The 17,568-nt window shown below is 37.7% G+C and overlaps 1 protein-coding gene across 1 annotated transcript in view; it reads right to left on the bottom strand.

Moving 5' to 3' along the window:
- Positions 1–16,741, bottom strand: part of LOC122808882 (gonadotropin-releasing hormone II receptor-like) — a 1,292,250-nt gene extending 1,275,509 nt beyond the window's left edge. Inside the window, exon 1 of the mRNA XM_044079995.1 lies at positions 16,028–16,741. The gene's annotated coding sequence lies outside the window, so the exon portion shown is untranslated. The remainder of the gene's footprint in view (positions 1–16,027) is intronic.
- Between the last annotated feature and the right edge of the window lie 827 nt (positions 16,742–17,568).

The raw sequence follows: 17,568 nt of genomic DNA, 5'->3' as shown, positions 1-17,568 counted from the left end.
TTAGACTTCTAGCATTGAGTAGCATAACCCTCAGGTTGTGTTTGCTTGCAGTTGTTACGGTGGTAAATTTGTCTTCAGGGCATTGCCTAAAACTGTACTATAGGGGTGGCAAGGGCCTTGACTAGTATCCAGAATCCCAGGGGTGACAGATGCAGGCCATCTCTGGCAAAGCATCAAGGTCTGTCAATCATATCATCCAAGGCAGACAGATACTGGATCCTCTTTGAATGACACCAGAAACTTAGCCAATTGTTGAAGTCAATAATTTTCTGCTTGTACTGTGATATCATTCTGGGTGACATAGGATGCTACTCAGGGCTAGGGTCATACCTGCCTGAGCTACAAGATCCAAGAGCTCCTCCATATCTCTTTTCATGTAGTCCAGGGAGGTACATCTTAGGTCATTCACACCAACATGAACAATGACAGAGTCATATTTGTACTTGTTGTGGACAGACCCAAGTGCATGCATTATGTGGCAAATCCTGGCACCCAACAAGCAGATGACCGTGATTTTCTCCTTATTCAACCTAGTGAGCAGGACATCAGTGTGCTTTACTATTGAGTCACCTATGACTAGTGTATTGGGTAAAATGTTTTGCCATAGGTTCTTAGGCTGAGTGGCACACTGTTTAAGTGGGCTATGTGTCTTGTGGGGTATGTTTGGATGAGATGGTTCCTTGTGTTTTTGCCTTGGAGGTCTTTGTTGTCTGGGCAGATTTTTATTGAGAGCCTCCATGAAAGTGTGTGTGTGTTTTGTGTTGCTATGTGAGAGGTGTAGTCGTGTGTGATCCGGGGAGCTATGTATTCTATGTGGTGTGATGTATGTGCTAACCTTCTCCTCTTGGCTGACCCATTCTTGGTTGGAGAGAGTTTGGCCTCTAGTTTGGGTATGTAAGTGCATCTCTCACAAGTGGATTTGTTTGGAGGTAGGAGGAGAGGCTGTCTGTGTACATGAGGCAATTGCTACATTGCCTTAGGATACCCAGGTTCACCAGGTTAACAGGAGAAAGAGTAGGGAACTGACCTTTAGACATGCCTGGATAGGTGTTCAGTTATTTAAGTACTGGAGCTGTTTTTTTGTCTTTTAAGTTCTGAAGCTGTTTTTGTTTCCTTTATGGAAGGTTTTTAGTGCTACCTGCAGTGGATATGCTTACAATAAATGCTGCAAGAGGTTCTGAGCAAGTGCTGGGTTTAAATGTCTAATTTGAGTGCTCAGAAATGAAAGCTAGCAAGATCTAGGCTCATTCTTTATCTGTCCCATCTGCCTGTCCCTTGAGATATACCTGAATCTGGCTCATTTGCACAGCAAGTTCAAAAAGTGCTGCCAAAAGCTAAATATACTGCATTGGTGGGACCTGACAATCTCTCTGGATATGTTTTAAATAGCGTGAAGCACAATTTAGCTGCCCCCTCTAACACCACTGCTCAACATCAGCCTCCATACAGGTTTTTGTACTAAGCAAATGGAGAACATCTACAGTTATTCCCCTGCATAAGGAATGACTTTCTATAGACCCAGGCAATTAAAATGTCATGAGTCTGACCAGCTTTGTATGCAAGCTGTGGAAAGACTTATCATGGATCTAATCAATAAAGATACAAGGGAACCTCCAAACACTGGGCATATCTCAGTTTGGATTTGCCAAAGGCAGGTAATGCTTAGTCAATGTGGTGGACTTTTTTTGAAAAGGTCACTAAAGCAATGGATGAAGGTAGAATGATACACATTAGATATCTTAACCTGGCCAAAGCTTTTGGTACAATCTCCCATTCAGGCAAAGTAAAAAAGATAAACAAGCTGGGAATATACCCCATCTCATCCACTGGATTGCCAACTGGCTCACAGATAGAACACAGGGTGCTACTGCTCTGGACAGACTCTCTGGCCACATAAAACAAAGTTCATCCCTGTCCATATTCAAGTGCATCTTAAATATATGGATGGGAAACAGGACATTTACCCCAGAATTGGCACAGTATTACTAATAGACAAAAATAGCTCTTAAATGCTTTATCCCATACATGGATCCCCTTCAAATTATTTATAGTATGATCCCAGTTTATCTCACTAGGTGTAATCTATATTTTTTAACCAAGGAATGGGTAAGGTCAATCTAACACCAAATGGGAGAGGTTAAGTCAAACATTAAAAGGGAAATTGGCTAGGCTTAAAGTGGCCTGCAAGGGCAGTTAGCCTAGTACTAACCTATGAACCTATAAAATGCAAATCCTAATCAGTTATACATTGGTACCATTTACATTCTTCCTAATTCACAGCAGACTCAAATTCCTATAGTGTTACTTCCTTCTCTAGTATATTTCTAATACCTTCATTTATTGATTGCAACTTCCTTTTAACCTTTAATTTTTTATCATTATCCTTGCTCATAATCAGCTCCATTGTTTTCTTTTTATTTCTAACAATCACACCATAACTAACTTCTTCTCCCATCATTCCAGTTTTTCCATTTTTACCATTTTATTAAAGTGTCACCTATTTTTTTCTTTCCTTTCATTAAATGTCTTTATCTTAAGAGCATATCCTTTACAGAAATTCAAAATTCATATGGTCGAGACCATATGATCGAGTTTTTGAAAACATGAAGCTTTTGAATGAAGATCATGGTACAATGTGGATTGGGAAACTTACCCTTTTCCTCACTGTAGTCTGATCTTGGAGTTGGTATATATACTTTGCGGGGGAGGGTTGGGGGCTAGGGGCACAGGGGGGATTGCCCCCCCGCAAAAAATGTAAACAGGGTAGATTTTTGTGATTTTTTTTTTTTTTATGTTTGAGTTTTTGAAAACTCAGTCACATGGTTTCCATAGTATGAAGCTCGAGTTTCTGAAAACTCAAAACTCTGATATATATATATATATATATATATATATATATATATATATATATATATATATATCATTTACCTTTAAAATGTCGAGGTGCACATCTGCGATAGTCAGATGTATGAAAGGCTGTTTTCAAAAGTTTGTATATAAATTGCCAAACTCATCAAAGAATGAATGCCAGGGTGGATTCATTCATGTGAATTCAGTATTCTGAGTGGAGATTGCACTACAGTGGGGACTGGGACATGTACCCCTTCCCTCACTGTAGTACAGTCTCAGAGTTAGTATATATAATTAGGAGGGGGTGTGGGGGATACAGGGGGGCTTGTCCTCCTGCATAATGGTCTTAGGAGACATCCGGAAGTGACGGGTGTTTCAAACAAAGTCGACATTCCCAGAGTGTCAACATTCTTTGGGTAGCAGATTCTCTCTTCTGAGAATTTGACGGTGCAGTTTCCGACATTGCTAGTCAGGTACTGAACAGTCTCACATGTGTGTTGCAACATTTTAAAGGTAAACCATACACGTATATATATATATATATATATATATATATATATATATATATGTATATATATATACATATATATATATATATATATATACATATATATATATATATATATATATATATATATATATAGACACACACACACACACACACACACACACACACACACACACACACACACACACACACACACACACACACACACACACACACACACATATATATGGAAACACTTTATAACCTTGAATTACGGAAATGTCGAATTACAGTATTTCAAGACTATAAAGCCGAATGTTAAAAATAGCGAAAGGTCATAATCGCGAACTCGAATATATGTCGAATTCGCAGTTATGACCTTATGCTGCATAATGTCCGGGATTGTGTTTTGATGGTGCGCAGTGCCATGTGTGGATGTAGGTGTTATGTCAGGTAAGTGTTTTCTAAGGGTTATGAGTGGGAGTTAGAGTGTGTGTGAGTGTGCTGATGTGTTTGATGTGTGTGTGAGGGGTCGGGGAATATGCGTGTGTGAGTTGGCTTTTGTTTTGTGTTTGTGCGATCTTGGAGTTAGTATATATAAGTAGGGGTGTGGGGCACAGCCCCATAGTGCAGGGGCTTGCCTATGTATGAGTTGTGTATGTGTGTAGTTTTGTTTGTTTATGCTGTGATGTGGGTGTTGTGGCGTATGTGTGGTATAGTGTGTGCGGTTTTTTCGGTGTTGTGAATTTCGCGTTTTTTTTTGTGTCGGTGTTTTGTGGATTCGGTTTTATAGTCTCGAGATACTGAAATTCGATATTTCAGTATTTCAAGGTTATAAAGTGAATCCATATACATATATATATAAATATATATGAAATCCTTTCACTTTTTCACAAATATTTCCCTTCTACTTTTATGCCATTCATTTCCATTTTTCAAATATACTTTTTTTTTTTTTTGCATTTTACGTTCCTATATCCATCAATCTGTCCATGACCTGTTCATAGGTTCATAAGTGAGTACTAGGCTAATGGCCCTGGAGCCAAAACAAGCCTAGCCCAAGAATGTTCCCAGTCATCCTGCTGCCAGATGCTAGTTCCTTGTGCCCCTATCGAGCAAAGTTGTTGAAGTGATCCCCAGGGTGAATTTCCTATTACCAATCCACTTGTTAAGATTTTTCTTGAAGAGTGCTAGTGAGATGCTCTGCTTGATGTGAACGGGGTGTTTGTTTCAGAGTATGGGAAGTCTCTGGGTTAGGACCCTGTCCCTCCAGCAGGTTCTGTTTATTGTGGTGATGAGGTTGAGGTCTTTGGACCATGTGGTGTGGAGGGATTGAGACTTTTTCAGATAAAGCATGTGTAGCAACACTGGGTCAGACATGGCTTTGTATGTCAAGCAGAGGTTGCCTCTAAGTAGGTGATATGAGATGGAGTAAAGCTGGAATTTTTTGAGTCTTTCTGTATAGGACATGTGTTTGAGTCCTGGGATCCTCTTTGTGAATAATTTTTGTGACCTCTCCAGTTGCTATAGGTGTCTAGTGAGGTACATGCCAAATGGGGCATTGTACTCTATAATGGGTCTAATGAGGGATGAGTAGAGAGGGATTACGACTTCTTTTTTCCTGGATGAGAAACCTTTTGTACAATTCCTGAGCTGGAAACCACTCCTCTAGTGACAGATACACTGCTCAGAGCTTACGACTCCCACTGATAAGCAGAAAGACTTCCCTCTATCTCAGCAAGGTCTAGACAACTTAGAAACACAAAATACAGTCCTGAAATCAGCAAATCTGAGATCCGGACTATTCTAGTTTGAGAAAAAGGTGGGAAATGAGCAGGTAGATAGAATTTATTTTTTCAATTTTTTTTACAGAATCAAAAATACAGTAAATGCAGTAATAAAATTCATTTTTAAGGCACAAAACAACTAGCCCACTTGAGTGTGTAGCCTACAACAGTAAATACAGTTGAAAAAATGATTCAATAAAGTGCAGTAGGCGAAAATCAACAGAATACAGTTAAATTAAATACCAAAGCTTGTAAAACAGCTGAAATAAAGTGCAGCAAACAAAATTAAGCTAAAAAAAGCAAAAGCAGGTATTCATGATCAAGCAAAGTCTCTCTTTTTCTTTCTGCTACTGTAGAACTCTGCAGGATGCCAAAACAGGATCCGCTGAAGTAAAACAAGCTCAAACCCACACAAACATGGGTTTCTAAGTTAGAAAGTTGAAAGGGATAGAAGCAGCTCAAAACGGCCAATAAGATTCAATTCCTGAGCTGGAAACCACTCCTCTAGTGATAGATAGGCTGCTCAGAGCTTACCACTCCTACTGATAAGCAAAAAGACTTCCATCTATCTCAGCAAGTTCTGGACAACTTAGAAACACAAAATACAGTCCTGAAATCAGCAAGTCTGAGATCCCTACTATTCTAGTTTGAGAAAAAGGTGGGTAACTAGCAAGTAGATAGAATTTTTTTTCTTTTTTTGTTACAGAATCAACAATACAGTAAATGAAGTAATAAAATTCACTTTTAATGCATAAAACGGCTAGCGCACTTGAGTGTATAGCCTACAACAGTAAATGCAGTTGAAAAAAATGATTCAATAAAGTGCTGTAGGCAAAAATCAACATAATGCAGTTAAATTAAATACCAAAGCTTGTTAAACAGCTGAACTAAAGTGCAGCAAACAAAATTAAGCTAAAGAAATTAAAACCAGGTACATATGATCAACCAAAGTTTCTCTTTCTTGTTTCTGCTGCTGAAAAACTCTGCAGGTTGCCAAAACAGGATCCGCTGAGGTAAAACAAGCTCAAACCCGTAGTTGAAAGGGATAGAAGCAGCCCAAAACAGCCAATAAGATGCATTTCTTGTGCTGGAAACCACTCCTCTAGCGATAGATAGGCTGCTAAGAGCTTACCACTCCCACCGATAAGCAGACAGACTTCCCTTTATCTCAGCAAGGTCTGGACAACTCAGAAACACAAAATACAGTCCTGAAATCAGCAAATCTGAGATCTGGACTATTCTAGTTTGAGAAAGGTGTAAAATGATGTAATGCCTTCATGATCCATACTTTACCTCATTTATTGCCTTTGAATTTTAAGTGTTATACATTGCCGTAAGTCTCTTTATATGTTTTGCCTTTCTAATAACATCATTGTTTTCTCCCAAAACAATTCATATTATGGTGTGGACAGAAAGAAAAGATATTATTGTCCCATTATTTACAATGTCTGCTTATTTGAATGTAAAATATGTATTTCAGTTTTTAAACTTATTGTTTTATAAGCATACCCCTCTCTTTCTCCACCTTCAAGTATACACTTTTTGACATCAATTACATTTTTTCTTTTTGCCCTTAAATCATAATTTAGTAGTTTCTTACTATCATGATATCCATGTCTGGTAATACCTACCTTTTAAAATTTTTCATAAAAAAATAGTTTTTTCATATTTTATATATACAAATGTTTTAACTGCGGTGGTGGTGCTGCGGTAGCGTTGTTGCCTCACAGTTAGACGCTGCCCGTTCGATTTTCAGTTAGAGCGTCTTCTGTGTGGCGACATGCGTGAATGGGCATTCCTTCATTGAAGGTTGTGCGTTAGGCCTGGCAAGCCAGTGCGTGAAACTCTACTGCCAATCATTAGCGGACCGGAGTTCTGCTGTGGCGACCCCTAACCGAGAAAAGCCGAAAGACACAAACAAACATATATACAAATGTTTTCATAAAAATTATTTTTCATTTTTATATATATGCACCTCAATTATTGTCACTGTTCTTTGTCTTACTTTAAATCATTTATTAACATTCATTCCAGATCAACCACTGTTATACCAAATATTTTTATTTCCACATTATTTATTATTATAGTAATTGTAGATCATTCTTATTTTCTCATATTCATCAGTCCCCAAATTCTCAAAAATTACAAAATTTATCCTTCAAATACATCAATCCAGCCATGACTCCTTTTCCTATTTTTGCACATGGGATTGGGGTGTCACCTCAACAGTGATATCATCTACAGCCAAGGTTTACATTAGCTGGTGGCTAACCCCGCCTCATTTGTTCTTCCATGCCACATACTCGCATGTACACTTACAAGTATGGACAGTTTACAGTGTCATATCCTCCTGCTGCATGTCTTTAGAATGTGGGAGGAAACCCGAGCACCTGGAGGAAACCCACACAAATATAGGGAGGACATGCAGACTCCAAGGCACACCAGCTGAGAACTGAACTGGAGAAACTCTTGCCATAAGGCATGTCTTACATCCAATAAACAGATGCCATAATTTGCATTTTTATACCACTTATACAAGAAGAACCTGCTTAAATTGCTCTTAATATTGTTTATATTTAAAGATATTAAGAGTTACCTTTGCCTTTCTTGTATGTTTTAGTCTCACCTTTCACTTTCCCTTTTTTCATTTTTCTCTAGTTACGTGCCCTTCATCTTCACTTTGAAGGCATTAAACTTGTTTCTAGTAACAATTGCCTTAAACCTTTGTGTATATGGGTGTGTGTGTGTGTGTGTGTGTGTGTGTGTGTGTGTGTGTGTGTGTGTGTGTGTGTGTGTGTGTGTGTGTTTTCTTATATCGTCATCAACATTTATATTTACATTCTTCTCCTGAAAAGTCATTTCCTCCTTTCTGGCAGAAGTCCACTTACAGAAATATTTTGAATATCAGTTTCAGAATTTTTACATCCTTTTTATTATGTTGTGTATTTTCATTTCCCTCTTCCCCTTATTCCCCCGATGTTCATTTAAAGCAAAGTTTCCCCTCTTTCAAATGCTTTGTTTGTTTCTAATTTATGATTATAATGTCATTTATCACAGTCTTTCATCAGGTGTGCCTCTTCTCCTCACTCTGGAACAAAATCCCAATCCATGTCAGACAGAGCCCCTCAATGACCCTCTTCAAGAAGAATCTTGACGTTTGGATGGGAGATCATAAATTTACCCCTGGTATCTCTTCTGTGTCACTGCTAGACAGAGGCATGGCAAACTAACCTTAAATGGGCTATCTTCTGTGACCTACTATACAGAGGCACAGTCAACTAATCTAAGAAGGGTGGTGAAAGCCAAACACACTCTGGCTAGGCTTGTAAATGCCCTAGGGCAGATAGCCTAGTATCAGCCTATGAACCTATGAATAGTGCATTTGCAGTTGTCTCACATATCTTATTCTTTGTTCCAGTTCAAAAGTATCACAAAAGGTAATTACAGTATTTTATTATCCACAACATTTAGTGTTACACCTAACTCAAAATTCCCAGTCCTCATATTGTTTTCATGTATAAATCTAAACAGTCCTACATATGCATACAATTTCAAAAGTCATTCTTTAAGTCCACATTCTGAATCTTTATCTGTTCTGAACCGTGCTTTAACTTTCTTTCTGTTTTGCATATTTAAGCTTGTAAAACATATTAATTCCTTACATATATCACTTGCTTTCATTTTTTTATCAATGTCATAAACTTCTCTGACAACTGAAATGTTTCAAACGTCACATCATAAAACTGTTTTCTCCTTAAATAAACTAAGGAATGATGTTTCACAGCCTTAAAACCTAAAGGCTATATTATTTTATCCTATATCACATATCTGTTCAAGGCTATATTATCATATACCATATTAGATATCTGTTCATTAGAATGTTCTTTTTCATTTTTATTATCTTATTATTGAATAAAGACACTATTTTACCTGCAGGATTTGAGCTAGCAGTCTGTTCCAGTTTTCCAGTATTCTTCGTTCCTCTTGTATTTTCAAGACTATCATGTTCAGGAAAATGCAGAAAATCTTGTTGCCACTGAACATCTTCAACTCACAAGTCTCCAGAATAACCTTTCTTAAGTTCATGCTCACTTTATACTTTCAAAAGTAAGCACTTATCTCCCCACAACATCCCAGAGACGTCTGCAGGCTCCTCCTCATTCATCATACAGTGCTGTACTATCCAAATTACTATCATCCAAGACTGTAACTATAGGTTCAGATAAGGTCACATTATCAGACTCCACCTGATCCAAAGCATTCATACTCTCCTCTTCCATTTTGTGCATTAGACCAAAACATCTTTCTTCTTACCCTGGTCAAATTTCCCCTAGCCCATATGAATGCCTCATTGAGTTTTCCCTGAAAAATAGGGTAAAGGCTAGGTGAATTAACCCAGTCAACAAAATATAAATAAAATAAAGTAAAGAAAAACTGGTTCAACATGCATCTATTGCACTCTGTATTTGGTCAAGTATATTGTTTAGTTCTCTACATTCTTGATCTATGTACTGCTGGTTACGACTTCAGAATAATCTTTCTCTAAGCCTTGAAAAACTAACTGCATCTAAAAAACATATTAAAGCCAAGGCACTTCCCTTAGATCAGACCTAACATCAAGCAAACTGTTATTTGTTATGATCTTACTTTATGACTGCACCACATTTCTTTACCTTTTAACGCAGTACTCTTCTGGAACAAACTGAAAGTTTTGTTTGTAAGAAGAAAAAAGAGACTATTCTATCATGCACCAACACCTCCGCAAGTATAACAGAAAAGAATTCTAATAGGGGGTCTCCCAGCTATTAGACCAAGAATGACCAACTAATTAACTAGCCAATTAAACAACCAACCAAATTTCTCATGCAGAAGACAAATCATCCTCCTATATTTAATCTTTCCTCTACTCAACAAGTAAACACCAGTAATCAAAAGTGCATAAAACTTCTTCCTGCTGCTTGAAATTAAACCTACCGCTTTGATGATGACTTTGTCCCCATTGTATTACATACAATGGTTGCAGCGTCAGTCTGCTGTCACATTTGCATCCTGATCAACCAGTCAATCTCTGAGATCTATGTCTCAACAGAAAAAAATCCATAACTGTTCCACTTCAAAAAGAGGGTATGCGGGTGACTTTTTGGAATTTTCTCTTCATTGTCCTGCTCTGGGTTCTCCCAAATGAGCTTGAAAATGCTTGCACTTACAAATTCTTCACAATCTCTTGCAGAAAATTATATTTTTAGTCTGTCGGCATGTCTTCCACCCAGGTTATTGTGTAGCAAGCAGCCTTATTGACCTACCTATGTAACCCACTTTACAAACAAAATGGACTATTTGGAAATTATTGCTATCATACTTTATCTCTTCTAGCTCTCTGCACAGAGGCTGCTTGCTTGCAACATTTCCTTTTTTGTCAGAGTTTTGAGAACTACCTCAAGTAATCAAATAGGCAGATGTTTGTTTTCTGTCTATAGCACATTGTTGCACATCAATAATCTATAACAGGACCTTTTTCTTCACTATTTCAACAAATCAGATATCAGCAACTGTTGTGAAGCTGGACTCATACTACATGCAGACAACTCTAACAACTTTGGCTTCTCAAACTCCACCTTAGTTGTACCCAAGCTATTAGACTCCTTTCACAAAATCTAGCTCTGGCTTGATGATGTTCTAATACACCTCAGAAGATGTAATACAAAATTAATGACATTCACAAACTCTTTCTGCAACAGTGACAATGATCCATGAATCTCAATTACTTCTTAAACAACTATCTTCTTAAAACCATTAGCCCAACCAAGCTACTAGGTATAACAGTTTTTGGAGAGCTAAAATTAGAATACCACCTAGGTATACCACTTTTTGCAGAGCTAAACTTTGAATAGCATCATGTCATTCACTCTCCAAATACTGGAATGTGTTTACTTTGTCAAAGGATATCTAACATATTATGCCAGGGACAACACTGTGTCAGGGCGTACCTCATTTCTTCCCTTATGTATGGTACTAATGCTATTAGAAATCTGCAGTTCTTTTTCTATATGAAAGTATGCCAGACATACAGTAAAACTGTACAGTTTGTAGCTGCCACCCCCGTAGGTTGCATTTTTCATTATATCAGATTCCCACCTTCTTCTACAGCACCCTATTAGCCATCAGTTGAAAGTGTTTAGTTGTTGCCTAAATCATTCTCAAATTTTCTCCATATAGATTAAAATTATCTGCTGTACTATACCCCACTATGTACTGAAGCTCCCTTTTTTATCCTATGTCTATATAGTGGAGAACTGATGAACTAATCACTGCATCCTGTCCTTTTGCAGACACCTCCATTCTTTCCTTAATTCAGTTTTTATACAGGTCCATTAAGCAGCCAGCCATCAGCTGTGTTGAAAGCGTTTTCAAATAAGCAGATTATGCAACATATACAACCTTCCTAAACATATGAATATATTAAAGTGTACTACTGCTACTGCTGCAAATTACCCCTTCATTGATACCTCTGGTTTTGTGAAAATAATAAGGCATCATTTGAACTAAATGCCCGATTTTGCCTTCATTTACATCTCATAATGCAAATGAAGTTTGTTACAATGTCTTGCACTATCATTTTTATATGTATACACATTCATTTCATAATATAACCTATGCTGTCTCATACTTTTTTATGACTTGCTGTAAATAAGGTAAATTACACTGGTTAATGCTACTGGCGTTGTATTTTATGCCATTATTGTACATAATTTACTCTTTATTAATATACTTTACTTTATTATGTTACTTTTATTAACTAAGTTAATGGACTGATGAATAAGCACTCATTTTAGCCAATGCTACTGAGTACACTATGATCAACATTAGTTAAAAATAACAATTATCAAATTGAAAATGGTCCAAACTTCATAATCAACAGATAGAAAAATAAGGAAATAAATGCAATGTGTGTGCGTTTGTTTGTGTGTATGTAAATATGTTTTTTTTACAGGGCTTTGTAATGCATGTCCCTTTGTTAGAGCACACAGAAATCAATAAGGTTGTGCATCTGTGAATCTGTGCTGTTGCATCCTACTGTTTCAAACAGTTGTCCATTTGTTACATGTATGACTATTTGACTTTGTGTCCTTTTGCAGAGAAAGTTATTATTAGTGCAGTGCTAAGCTTCCAATACTGCCACATGTTCATATTTCTTTACAGATTCAGCGACTGAAGTGCTGTGATACTGGCAAAGCATGGAGCACAGAATATAGGCAGCTGAATGCTCTGATTCTGTTCTTCATGGCTCATAAGTTTCTATTCACATTTCTGCTATAGCCATTTAAGTGTTGTGTATCTTTGTCTGTATCATGGCTTATAATATAATTTCAGAAAACAAATGAATCTAGTAATTTCACCGGCTGTAGGACAGCATCTGATTCCAAAATAAATTCATCTTAATACAGACTTTATATATTAAAACTTATCTTTGTTTTCATAAATCTGGTTAATATTATTGACATCCATGTAGCCAGTAAAATCTAAATATTAAAGAAAGGCTCCAGTAGGATTTTAAATTCTCTTCTTGTGCATAACGGTTACTTTATTTGCCATTCTATCCTAGTATGTTATAGCAAAAAAAAAAAAAAAAAAAAAAAAACATATGTGCTTTTGGAAATGATTTATTCTTAGGACAAAACACAAGTTTCTAAGAGTCTGCCAACTATGGACTATTGAGAAAAAAGATATGAATGTTTCTTTATGTGATGTATGTAAATGAGAAGTTGTGCAATCCTTCACGGATGTTCCCATTATTTTACCAGATTCCATAAAGATTGGTAGAATCGCTACACTGAGATCAAAGGAGGTAAAACTGGAAGAACAAAAATTGTTGAACATAAACAACTTTCTTCCAAGTTGGACTTCATCAGAACTGACCAAGTGAAAGCACTTAACACTATTAATAACAGAAGATTTAAGAGTTCATGGTGCATCATTTTGACTGTTTTAGTTGGAGACTGAAAGAACAAGCCTGCAAAGTCATGCATGCCCTGTTACATGGGCCCTTGATGACACTGTATCAATCAACAGAATGTAAACTACATCAAGCAGGAACACAAGGCATATGTGACACAAATTATAGTTGGTATTATCTTTTTTGGTTTTGATTGTATGAGTATACTGAGTATACGGTAGTACTAGGTACTGCTGCTATGAAGCAAGAGATGATTTTTTTTTCATTTTGTCAGCTGTACTAGCTTCTGTGTGTTCTGTCTCTGTGGTTATTTTCTTTCATTCCTGTTTTTCTGCTGAATGCAGTGAGATGGAGTTCCTAAACACTTTGCTGTTACTAGGTATGTTTCTAAGACTGAACCCCCCCCCCCTCCCCATGCACCATTAGTTGTTGAACATTTTCTCACTGTGGAAAACTTTGTCTCTGAAACTCTTTCATTCTGCACACTGGACTTTCCCCTATAGGGAAGCTCTCTCATAGTTACTCAGACTATGCCTAAGAATTCATTCTCCAAAATAGTTGTTAAAAGCCTCAGATCAGAAATTAATATTAAATAGATACAAGCAGCTTTTTTATCTGCCTCTGAAGTGACTAGAACCCGTTGCTTGTTACTGTGCATTTATTTACTTTATAACTTCTACCCGTGACAAGGGAACATTACTGCTGCTTGATGCACTGAAATTTGTATTTTCCGTTATCTACAGCTGTCAGCTGACAACCTCTGCATTACTGAATATTAAACAGTGTTTTAATGTCTCCTAAAACTTGTTCCAGTGTACACAATGTGTCCTGTTACCTGAGTTTTGCACAAACAACTACAACTGCCAGTTCATAAGACCTCCTTAGACCAATCAAAGAAAGAAAGAAAGAAAAAAGGCCTTGGCACTGACATGTCTTGTGCCATGAACATACATACCCACATTAGGCTTACATCCTCGATCACCGTTTATCTTATACTGGCATCCTCTGCTGACAGCACTGATCCTATTATAATCATCCTGTAATGGTACAGCTTTTTTTGGCAAAACATACTGTGCGTTATCATTAGTATGCTGATGAACATACAGACCGCACTGCTATGCAGACTTTAGTATTTCACTCCATATGAACTGATACAAGCACAGCTTTTGCCATTGTTATCTCAGCTAAAGTCGTGGTCCTGCTGCTAAATCCCTGTGCATCTAATAGTCTGGAACTCATAAACGCTACTAGTCTTCCAGCTGAGGTGTGCTGCTTCTAGCTACCAGCTCAGTTATACCTACATTTAATTTAGTGATTGCAATTAGTTCAGTCCTGGATCACTTTATTTATGTCATCGTGTCATCTGGCCTCATACTACAACTAAAAGTGTACTCTCTCTCTCTATATATATATATATATATATATATATATATATATATATATATTGTATATGTGTGTGTGTGTGTCTGTGTGTGTTTGCGTGATTATTTAGATAGATAGATCGATACAGATATATATATATATATATATATATATATATATATATATATATATATATATATATATATATAGCTAGCTAGATATACACACATACACACATTCACACATTGGTAAACCTCCAAGTAACAGTATTGTCGGTGTATATGTAGGTTTTCTTGCAGCTAGCTCTAGGATCAGATTGCCTTCTAAAACGGCTCACTACCCAGAATGTTCTCAGCGTACTACGGAACCAAACCAATCTGTGCTTTCATGTCTTGCATTCATTATTTATTTATCGATTTATTTTGCACTCTTCATGGTTCTAACACCCCTGTCCCTAAGAAAACCACTGCAGCCTGTAGTGGGATGCGCAGACTAGCTGCTCTGCATCAGTCAGTGTATAGGGTACTTGAATAAGAAACATTTAGCAAACAGCAAACTGCAGGCAAAGCGCTGTAGACATAAGACTTGGCAGTCAGTTTAAGACCAAACGCTGCCGTTTATTGCTTAACTGTAGTATTATATGTAAACATAACCTACAGAACTTTTCAGTACAAAATGCAAAGAAAAGTCTGTACCTTCTTGAACGACAGTGTTCTCTACAACTAATACAAATCATTCAATGTACGTACGCTTTGTTTGCATGTGAGTTTCAAGACAATTCCCGTGGTGGGTATCTTGGCTTTAGCTGGCAAGAGATTTCTGGAAATACTGCATTTCAGGTTATTGTGTCATGCCATAAAACCACACAAGGGAATGAAAAATTCTGAGCCTCACACTGTGTTTCAAAAAGGTTGGTATTATAATGCTTGTGTGTGTTGGGGAGCGGGGGTCAGAGGAAATTCTAGAAATAAAACCAAATACAATTAATTCATCTGCGGATGTCTAAGAGTGGGCTGACTCAACTTCACGACAAAACCTTCCTTTGCGTAGCACCAGAGCTCTGTTTAAATAATGAAATAATGATGTATCTACAGTTACACTGCTTCAGAGAAATTACAGCTAAGTGCAGGTCTGCATATTCTCCTGCTATTTCATTAAACTCCGCCAGCAGCACCTGGGAAGCTCACCAACCACCCCCAGGACTGAGCCATAGTTGGAAAGGTTTCCCCGTTAGTCTTTTGTAATAGCAATAGGCCAGTTACAGTTTTCTGGTAATAACCGGATTGCTGTACTGTCCAGTTACACCCGCCCACACCCTGAAGAATATAAGACTAAATTCTTAATGTAAACAGTGCAGAGGAAAAAATGAAACCTGTAGACAGAAGTCAAATATATGCCACCCGACGTACCAATAATATCCCGACAACCAAGTAAATATGAAATAGTCTAAATAACCCTGCTTTGGATAAGGTACCAACCATCAAACTTGATGACATTTTAAATTTTGAAAGTAAAGTGAGAAATTAAGTAAAACTCCATCCTTATCTGCTGAAATAAAAAGCGCAGGTGGATTTTTTGCAAGCTTACCCTGATCGCTGCAGTATTCCTCCTTATTATGTATTCCCATACTGCTATTATCCCTTTTTAGAACCAGGTAAGTCACACTATACGTGGAGCTGTCTAATGAGGAAAAAAAAAAAACAATTCCAGGTACCCTGCAGAGTTCCTTCCAGCTTTAAAATACAGCAGGTTGCGGACGGGACGCCACCAAGCTAGTTCCCTCTGTCAGAGTCTCTACATATTTTCCTTTTCACTTATATAGACATCTGCTTGCCGCAGGGTTCCTTCCATGTCCCTTTGTTTTATTATTATCTGTAGAAAAGTGGTACACAAAAATGCGCTGCCCTGATAAAATCATCCTCCAATAAGTAGCAATGAAAGAGTTTGTGGAACTGAAAGTCCGCGCCTGGCTCTTTGCTGCAGTGCCTGCCTCTTTATGCTTTTGCCACTGGATTGTTACTTATTAATTTATAGCACAGCTTCTGAACATCAAGCAGTACTGCCGGCCATGGTCAGTAACTCGTCCCGATTTATTTGCGCAGGCTACCTCTGTTATTGTTGTTGATAATACAACACCACCGTGGTCAGTGTTTTGCATCATTGTGTTCCTGCCTGCTGAGCCCCTCCCATGCTCTCTTTGTCACTCACTGTACCCCTTATTTGCTTTTGCGTTTTTCACATTGCGGCTTTAGCGGGCCGAGTACCTTACAGGCATTCCTTACTGTTTCATTACTGTTTGAACTTTGCTGCCCCCCCCCCCCCCCATAGTCTCATGTATCGCTGGCCCTACCTGCAATTGCCACCAATTACCTTACTTTTTTTGACTACTACTGGTTCACTGCAGTCTGACCTTGCATATCAAATGTTATTCTGTTAATTTTTACCTTCTACAGTTTAAGGTGCTGTTTCTGTGTAGTGTTTGACTTTTACAGTTCTTTTTTTCTAAGCTGGTCTTTTTTACTTTTTCCTCTTTCTTCCTTCTTTCCTTTCTTGTGTGCACTACCCACATTTTTGGAGATAAACCTGTCCATCTGCATCCAGTCTCTTGCAGTGTACACATAGCACACAAAAGGTACTTAATAAGATGTGAATGGATTTGCCTCCAGCCTCTCAGAGCATCAGAAAGTGATGGTTGACTGCATGGATAGACGAAGATTGCATATGAACATCTGATAAGTTACTTATTGCCCCTGGGACACCACAGTGTATGAACTATAATGTGAGGAATACAGAGAGAGGTAGCAATGATCATCTTAGCTGAAAATGGTACTGCTTTGCCTATCTGAGCATTGCCACCTGTGGGCATTATATGGCAGCACTTCATGGTGGAGGAATGAGGTGTCATGCACGATTCTGCATCTTTCCACAATGACTTGGATTTATTGCTGACCAAGTGCTATTGGAGACAGACCTCAAAGGAGAATTCCTTCACTAATATAGCTGTATATGATAAGCCTTCTGACTGGTACTGCAGCACTTATCAGAAACTTTTGTCTTTCAGTTTACATTAAACACATTTCAACAACTAATATCGTGGCACTGATAGCTTTCAAAAAAATTAACAAACA

Source organism: Protopterus annectens, chromosome 8.part0 (assembly GCF_019279795.1).
Source record: "Protopterus annectens isolate FY-2018-M chromosome 8.part0, PAN1.0, whole genome shotgun sequence".
In the NCBI taxonomy this organism is placed as follows: Eukaryota; Metazoa; Chordata; order Ceratodontiformes; family Protopteridae; genus Protopterus; species Protopterus annectens.
Note: the sequence above shows the minus strand (reverse complement) of the source record. Positions and strands in the feature narration are given on the sequence as shown.